Source organism: Hemicordylus capensis, chromosome 3 (assembly GCF_027244095.1).
Source record: "Hemicordylus capensis ecotype Gifberg chromosome 3, rHemCap1.1.pri, whole genome shotgun sequence".
Taxonomy (NCBI): domain Eukaryota; kingdom Metazoa; phylum Chordata; class Lepidosauria; order Squamata; family Cordylidae; genus Hemicordylus; species Hemicordylus capensis.
In genome coordinates, this window is record NC_069659.1 from 176,616,375 (window position 1) to 176,625,767 (window position 9,393).

Here is a 9,393-nt window from a genome sequence, read left to right on the forward strand (position 1 = left end):
TAATTATCCCTACTGATGCTGTAGTTCATCTTGATCAAGCCACTAAATCACCTTTGCATCCACTTCTACAAAATTTATATATGAAAGCAGTCAAAGACCCATAGACAACATAAAACATTAATGATCATGAAAAGTAATGGGTGCTTTTGCTCATCTAAAGGTAACCTATTTTCATACTTATTGCTTGCTCCATTTTCTTGGCCTTCATAGATCTATTTCATTAATGCCAGTAATGGCCAGGCAGAGGGTATAGACAGTGGCTGCCTATATAACTTCGTAGGAGAGTAAATGACCACAGCCCTTGTCTTTACCAGCAGGCATGGCACAATAGTATTAAAGGCAGGGGATGGCAAGGTTACCATCACCCCACTAATGCCCTCAGTTGACCCTGTGCAAGACACTAGTGCTGACCTTACTGTTTCCTGCAAAATCCAATGAAAATTACAAGGGCCTCCTCCATTTCGTCGCAGTCACTGCTCAGTGGCAGCAACTACAGCTTCTCACCAACCACCAATGGTTCTGCAGTTATATTTACCAGAATCAACATGATTATTGTGTCAGTGCTGTAACTGATTTTTAAATAGCAGTGGAATAATTAAAATAAGAGACAAGAGAACAGTAGCAATGGAAGATCAGAAATCATAACTTAGTCCTGCAATGCCTTGCAATGCAAGCTGGCTTGAGACTCTGTGCTTCTTTAATTATTACATTACATTCTACCTTTCCTCTGTGAAATACAATGCAGGGTACAAAGGTTTCCCAGGTTATCTCTGATCCAGTCACAAATCTGCTGAGTCTCAGGAAGTCTTCTGCCTTATGATCTTTCAGGTCCTAGTCCTAGCCTCCAAGCTTTCCTGTGAAAGGGCAGAGGAAGAGGCTGATGACAGGTGGGTTGATGATTCATGTTGAGAGCTCTTTGGTAATGCTATGATTCTTGTTTGTTGTTTCTCCTGCTGATTTTGCTTTGGTTTTGTCTTAACACTCCCTGAATCTTGCTTGATCTATGTGCCGTTCTATTTGCCCTCAGCTTGCCCTTTATCAAAGTCCTGATGTTGGGTTTTCAAAGTCACCCAGATCTGAGAGAAATCAAGATGGGAAACATGTTTCACACTCATGAAGGGAACAGTGGATAAAGTTTGGGATTCAGAAAGTCTATGGGATGATTTCCTATGACTGACCTGAGTGGAAGTTTCTTCATGATTAGGCACCATGGGGAGACATGCACCTATGACTAAATGAGTTTCATTGCTGGCATGGTTAGGGACTGAAGAATAAAAGGCGTTCCTAGCCATAACCAAAATGTGTTTGTGGAAATTGCTTCTATGAGAAAAAAAGAGAGAAAATGTCTATGGCTTCTACTTTGCTATGGGAAAGAAGACATTATGCCTCAGAAAGAACAATTTCCAAAGAATAGCCATAATTTCCTGCATCCACAAGGATGGATAATCAAAGTCTAAAAGGTATGGGAAAGACAACTGACAACAAAAACATGGAACTTGAGGATATCAACTGAAAGGCTGATGTGTGAAATGGTCTAAGGTCCTTTCCAAACTTGGAGGTAATTCACACAATCAACAACTGTGTTCTACCCAGGTTTGGGAACCGTGCATGCTCCCCATTTTCAGTTGTGTGGAAGCAAGATAGGAGGGGAACCTGGGTAGCAGTGATTGAGGGCATTCATACAACCATTCAGGAAGGCGGAGGAAAGACTGGAAAACCTTCCTGTCCCTCCAGACAACACCCCTCCTCAACGCTGCTGAGAGCACAGGAGCACACGCAGATCCCAAACCTGGGTAGAACACACTTTTTGACTGTGGAAATTTTGGCCCTTCAAAGCTCTTGCACAATTGGAGATGGGATTATCGGAAGTGGAATTATTATGGTTCCACGTAGCACACAATATCACATGCTCTTCGCCATTAAAATCCTACAATGTTCTCCATGGGAAAGGTAAAAGTGGCAGGCCTATTACTAATCTGATTACTGCATTACTAGCAAGATGATTTAAGGATGTTTACTCAGAAGTAAATTCCATTCAGTGCAATGGGACTTACTCTCTAGAAAGTCTGCATGGAATTGCAGATTTCTCTGGGACACACCAGTATATTTCTTTGTAACAATCCTGTGGAGTAAAATGTTTAGTTTGTTTTCATTTCAAAATGTATATTTTACCCACCAGAATTTACAAGACATTTGTGCAAGATTGGCAATGCTTGGAAATTTGGACCTGCTGAAGGGAAGCCCAAGTGTAAAGTGGATGTATTTTTTATCTGTTTCTCTCTCTCTCCTTTAATTCAGCTAAACAAACAACAAAAGTAATAAGGGTGTGATACATAATTACATAGTCAAATTTTTTTAAAAACCAGAAATCGAACAAAAATACACTTAATCATTTACATAGTATGTAAATAATACTAATATTAATACAGGGGGAATCTTTCAGGGATTTTTCTCATTTAACTGCAAACATCTTATTAAAATTCTACCAGTTTGCTAAAAACTCCTCTTTTTTGCCATTCTATTGAGGGACGGGGGCGGGGGGGTCGCAATTCAAATGTCATCAAGGAATATTTTAATTTAAACGTCCATCCTGCTTTAGATCCACCCTGCTTAGAACATGTTTTGCTGTTCAGTGTGTTTCATTTCCTGCCTAACTCCACTGATCAGTTAAAGGGTTCAGTTTTGTTGGGCTTGTGCAGGATTGTAATTTTCATTTATGCAAAATGGCAGGAAAAGTTCTATTTGCTCCTTTCTTCTCCTATTGCTCACCATGCTTCTATAGTTCCCTCAGAATATGAATAAAAGTGAGATGGAGGGGGAAAAATAGGCTCTATGACTGCCACCTACTGGGGAAGTCATGAAATTGTATTCATATTTCTAATGCTCAGTTTTCCCCATAACCCAGTAGTACTCTCCTAAAATACTACAATCCTGTTATAAACAGCATGTCAGCTGCCTCGCAGAAAATTCATTTTCTTGTAGGAGAAATATTCCAATTTCACAGGGGAACTCCACACATTTATTACCTGGGACTCACAGAAAACATCGCTGTTGCTTCCAGAGCAGTAGCTTAGTTAGTGTGTTGTACCCAAAACAGTTCAGTGGTTTTTTTAAAGACTAAAATTTATTTGGCATAACCTGTAGTTGTGAGGCTGCCATGCTGTTCTTCAGATTTCACTTGCCTCTTTCCAGCACTGGATATCCTAGTGACTAGTGAAGTGGCCAGATACAGACTCAGGTTTACAGTTACCACAGACATTTTCGTTAAAAACAAAACAAAAAAAACCACTCAGCCCAAATATGGAGATTCCTTATTGGGGATAGAAACAGGTGTCACATGGTTTTGATAAGAATTTCTCAGGAAAGTGAAATCTAGGTGCAATATTACTACTCCATTGTACTAGCAAAAAAATAATGGCAGGCTATTAGGTAAGGTAAGGTGTGCTGTCAAGTTGATTTTGACTCCTGGCACCCACAGAGCCCTGTGGTTGTCTTTGGTAGAATACAGGAGGGGTTTAACCATTGCCTCCTCCTGCGCAATATGAGATGGTGCCTTTCAGCAACTTCCTGTATCACTGCTGCCTGATATAGGTTTTTCCCATAGTTTGGGAAACTTCCCATAGTTTGGGAAACATACCAGCGGGGATTTGAACAAGGAACCTTCTGCATGTTAGTCAAGCATTTCCCTGCTGTGCCGCTTAAGGTGATAAGTCACCTGGAATATGGGATAGATACTGGCTTGAATTAAAGTACTTGCACAGTTATGGATTTGTCCATTACTCTCCTGGGAAACTTTTGGCGTTATTGATTTACCATGTAAACAATATTTGTGAGGATGTCTTCAGGGTCTGCCGCTCTAATAAGGAGCAATTTCCTTCAGTTACAGGTCAGTCAAAGCAAAAATAAAATCCAGGGACAAGAAAGTTCAGCCAGCCTCTCGGCAGTCCACTTCCCTCACGGGAGTACCACCAGCATTTACAAACCCATTAGCATAGCCAGCAAAGGGGTCACAGATGCAGCAGCCAGCCAAGAAATCAGCAAACAGCCTTGACAGACACAGATGTTGCAGTTAAAAATTAATTCCAAGCCTTGGCATCTGCATTGTTGCTCTGTCAAACATGTCCTGTGTGTGGCCCCAACTGTTGAGTTTGCTAAGGTAGAGGGAAAGGGGAGGGGCAAAAGCAGGGCATGATTTGGGTCGCCAGAAACAGCATGATGTCTAATTGAGTTAGGGGGAAAAATAAGCACATGTTAACTGTAATCCTATGCAACTACAGCAGTTAAAAAGACAGGAATTTCAGAATCTGAGCAAAGGATCTCCACAGTTATTTCATTAGGACTACTTCCAACAGACAAATCATAGCCCGGATTACAGACAGAAGACCTGCACAGCTCACAACCCACCAAGCCAAATACATAGCCCACCAATTATTAGGGATGTGCACAAATCGAAATGTGTTCAACCAGCCGACGTGTGCACATGTGCCAGGTACTTCCGGTCACCTCCAGTCCAATGGGGCAGCAGGGAGGTATGCTGCCGCCCTGCTGGGCCCTTTTAAAGTGCAGCACCAGTGGGGGAAATGTGACCACCAGAGGGGTAAGAGCACCCTCCCCCACCCTTAAAGGTATCCCCCCACCTTTGAGCTGCACCCCACCGATTCCATGTACATACCTACCAGTTATATGAACGGTGACCAGTTAGTGGCTTGATAAACTCCCGTTCATACACAGCTTTGCAAGAAGCAGCTTCCAGTGACTGGACTGATGAGACACCTTTCCATATCACTATACATATTATGTGAGCTTCATTATCCATCTGGTCACCTGACTGAATGGGGGCCCTATGAACATGCTCCACAAAAGTGGGGGGAAATCATATGTAGGTTCTGCTGTATAATCATGTGGTGGACCGGACTTATTAGTGACTCTGCCTGCATGAGGATGGCTGCTCCACCACTCTTTCAGCATAAGAAGCCCATCAGCAGCCAAGATATGTATGAACTATGCATTTGATTTTACACTAAAATCAACAGAGATGTGCACGAAATGAATTTTTGTATTCATTTTGAATTTGAATTGAATTCTGAAAATTCATTTTGAATTTGAATCAAATTTGAATCTGGTTCAAAAATTCAGTTTGAATGCAAATCAGACTTGAATTGATCTGGCCCTGTTTTGGCACCTTTTTAACCAATCGGGGGCCTGAATGATTTATAAAGGTGCCAAATGGCTCTCAAATAGAATTCAAATTAAATTTCCCTTTAAAGAGGTGATTTGCTTCAAATTCAAATCACTGAGATTTGAGTCAAATTGATTTTCACATCCCTAAAAATAAACATATATCATTTTTCCCTTATTATTGTCCAATATACAGTGTTGGGCAGAAGCCAGGCAAAATATGGCTGATTTAGTTTAACCCAGCTGTTCAGCACCATACTTCTAAGTTTATTTGTAAAGCAATAAGAATGCCATGGAACATGAAACACTGGAATGGAACTTGATATACATATTCAGGGCAGGAATATACACCTCAAGTGCAGTTCTCTGACCCGCGCAACTATTTTCAAAAGCTGGAAGGGAAAGCAAAGTGCAAGATGACAAAACTATTCAAGACTTAGATCTCAGGAATGTGTGTACATTTACGGCGACATTCACTGTCACAAGGACAACCCCCCATCTAACCCTTCTCCCAGATTAACCTCTTGCTCCCACCAGAGAGCCAGCAACTATGTAAAACACTACACAACAATCTGAGGAAGACTGAGATATCAGAATGAAAGTTGATGCGAGCATTCAGGACAATTATATATGTTATGTTCAAACCCAGAAGGCCCTGTCTCAGCCATGACTGAGGCAGTATAGTGAGGCATCATTCCTCTGCCAACCCCTATTCTGCCCCTGGTGCTACGCAGTGTACACAATACACTGCATGCCACACACCACTCCCCACCTCCAGTCACCATTGCCTCCCCATGATTCAGGGAAAGGAAGGGTTCTCCCTTCCTTTCCCTGTCTGCTGCTGCTGTCATTCGGCCTCTTCCTCCTATCTATCCCACCACTTTACTTCACCACACCTCTTTCTATTTCCCATCATGTGCCTTTTCAAAAGCCATGGGAGCATGAAGAGGCAAAGTAGTGGCAGTGCTGCCACTGCCTGTTAAGCGGCATCACTGGATGTGGAGGCATGGGAAGCCAGCTGATGCAGATGACCACTGCTGCTTCTGTCAATCCACCTTCTGAGAGGTCTGCCTTATCACACATCCTTAACAAGCCAGCCTTGAAATGCAGACTTTATCTTCACATCTGTTTTCAAGTGGCCCAGAAGTGAATAAGGTCTGCCAAATACTGTGTTTGCTTTATTGGTTGCTAAACCACAAGTCGAAGCATCTGGCAAATACGTGGTTTCTCAGAATGTTTCCAGACAGATAATTACTGCATTTGGAAATGCAAGTTATTTCCATTTATATGCTCCACATCCAAAAGACATACTTTCCCATGGTGCAATCTTGCAGCACCATCTCCTTGCCATTTGCTGACAATTCATGATGAAATTCACGTTTTTTTGAGATACCCAAAGAGTATTATTCAAGTCGTCTCAAAGATGCAGTTTTCATCACAAGATGGTCAGCAGATGGCACTGTGAAATTGTGCGGCAGGGAAGTCCATCATCTGGATGTGGAGTAGATAACTGAAAAGAACTTGCATTTTCAAATGCTGTATTTCTCCATCTGGAAACACCCAAAGATGTTAACTGGGAATATTTTATTCTTCTGGCAAAGTGGAGGCTTCAAATGACAAATATAGTGATCATATGGCTAGTTTTGAAGCAGAATGAAGGATGATGGGTTAAGAGTTCTTCCTCTATCTCCCAATGTGGCCTACCAGCAAGTCCTCACCCTGCCCTCCACACATCTCTGTTGTCACGGAGTTGGCAAATTTGCAGAGTAATTTGTGATACTAATTGAGTCAGATTTGGCCTTGGCCATTTAGTTGCTGATCCCTAATCTACAGATTTTATTTTGGTGATTTTAAAGAGATTAGGTAATCTCATTATTTCAACTCAAATGTCAGTTAGGATGACACCATTCAAAAGCAAGCTGCACAGTACTTCTTGATGATGTGTTTCAAAGGAATGTTAAGCTGTCATTACACTCAAGCAGCCAATATTCATCCCCTTCTGCTGTTACCCAGAGAAATTAATAATCTCACTTGCAAAAAAACCCAAAGTTGGCGGCTATCCTCCATATTTAAGCAAATGATCTGTACAGAGCACAAATTCTCTTTCATCATGAAGGTCTCATTTTATTCTGAAAGGTGAAAACTTACACAAATAATTGTTACTTAGAGCAGGCAACTTTCAAAGCAATTAGTGCTGCTATAGGCTACAGAAAGACCAATTTGTAGAAATTCTAAATTGGTGATATGAAGCAAGATTCCATCCAATCTTAATGGCATTGTTGTATTTGTTCATATAAATACTTCACCATATCCCTCCCACCCCTGCCGCTGAAAACAGACCTTCTGCTTTTTGACTGCACACTGTTAAAAATCAAACATGGATTTATTTATTGTCAGCATTTTTATCCCACTCTTCTAGCAAAATCCTAAAAGAACAACCCATCTAAAAGCACAATCAAATGCACAGTAACTATGGAAAGGTATACAAAAACAGAAGCATTCAGAAGCCCATTTTCTCTTTTTAAAAATATGCCTAAAATTGGAAAAGGTGAGTATAGCTCCCGACCAAAAGATGTACAAATATGATAAATAAGAGATGAGCAACTGTGTTTCAGAACCACCACACAAAAGGAAATGTCCCTCATGCTCATTCACCATACTTCTGGCAGAGCCTCAGTAGATGACCTCAAGGATTAGGCAGTTTTACATGGGTGGACTTATATTCGCTTACTGGGAACTGAACTTACTGAAGGGCTGGGAAGTGAGAGAATAACCTGCCATGAACTGTATGTGTGTCTGTGTGTGTACCTTTTGGAGGTACTTTTGGGGGCAAGAGAATGTGCTCCCACCCCTGCCCACCTCCCACTGCCCATCAGGTGCCTCTGGTCACAGATGCTAGTGTCACTTCAGGCAGGTGCCAGTACTGATGCTGCCCTACCCCTCATTGCCCTTGCCTCATCCCACCCAGGAGCCATCATTGCCGATGCCACCCGTTGTCTGTATGGCTTGCCCAGTGGGAGGAAGCATGGGCTGGCTGCCTGGGTGCTCGGTTGCCAGCTGCTGTGCCTTTAAGCTAGTGGCGGTGGCAGCCCTCTCCCTCTATCCCTTCGACTAGCTTCCTTTCCCTCCTGATGCTCAGAGGACAGGAACGGAGAGAGCTGCTGCCACCTCCAGCTTAATAGTGCAGCAGGCAATAACAGAGATCCCAAGTAGCCACTCCATGCCATGCAAGCAGTCAGGGGTGGCAATGGACCATGTGAGGAAGAGGATGGTACCTAGGCATGGAAGGAATGGGACCAGTGGAGCATGGGGGCAGCCAACATTTTCAGATGGCATTAAACTGGCACTGGGGCTAAGCAATAGGGGGACTGACTCATAGTGCTGATGGACACACAAAGTCTAGAGAGGTCCTCTTTTTGATCAGAAAGTGCTAAAGGGTTTTAAGCAAATTGCACAATACTCCTTAGAAGAACTGAAAACTAATTAATGCAGATGGGAATATCATCAACCTAGTAATTAGTGAGCTACCTGAGTATGGTTAACTACCTTTAGCAATGTTCATATGTATCAGTTTTCTATGGGTAGGTGTAAAGGAATGCCTCATTCCCATTATGTCTTGTGGTTTCTTTTCTTTTCTTTTATTTATTTGTTTGTTCTGTGTCCCCTCCAGGCTCGGAGGGGTTAAAAGCTAGCAACCTCTAATAGCCAAGTCTGAGGTAAAAGTTGTCTGCTGCAGAGTTTTGGAGGGAAAACTACCATGTGTTATGATTGGTTGTCTCCAGGCAGAGACGGAAGGTTCTGGATGCCTGAGGGTAGAAACTCCCTGATTGGTTAATAGTTAGTTATCCTTTGGAACTGGATAAAAGGGAGGGTTGAACAGCCAGGAAGAAGAGGACTGTGGGAGAAAAGTTCTATGAGAGAGAGAGAGAGAGTGAGTGAGTGAGAGTGTTGCTGAATGTTGTTGGAACAGCTGAAGAAGCAGGACATTCCCTGCACCCATTGACTAATCAAGCAAGCAAGAAAAGTGATGGACATGGTGTCAGCTCCACTTTGCTTGGTTCTTTCATAGCTATGCTGTCCCTGTGCTGTGCATTCTCGCAGCTCACATCAGTGTGAACTGATGATGGTATAAAAAACCATTTCCATTCCCTCTGTTCTCGAAAGTTGTTTAGAGAAGAATGAAATTCATTAGCTTTATTTCATCTGTACAGTATC

General features: G+C 42.3%; 1 long non-coding RNA gene across 1 annotated transcript; it reads right to left on the minus strand.

Annotated features, from left to right (window-relative positions):
* Positions 1–616: 616 nt before the first annotated feature.
* LOC128352090 (uncharacterized) lies at positions 617–8,880 on the minus strand. The gene is made up of 2 exons (XR_008320200.1): positions 8,725–8,880; positions 617–1,076 (listed from the first exon to the last, which is right to left on the minus strand). It is a non-coding gene; the product is annotated as an uncharacterized LOC128352090 (long non-coding RNA).
* Positions 8,881–9,393: the final 513 nt, after the last annotated feature.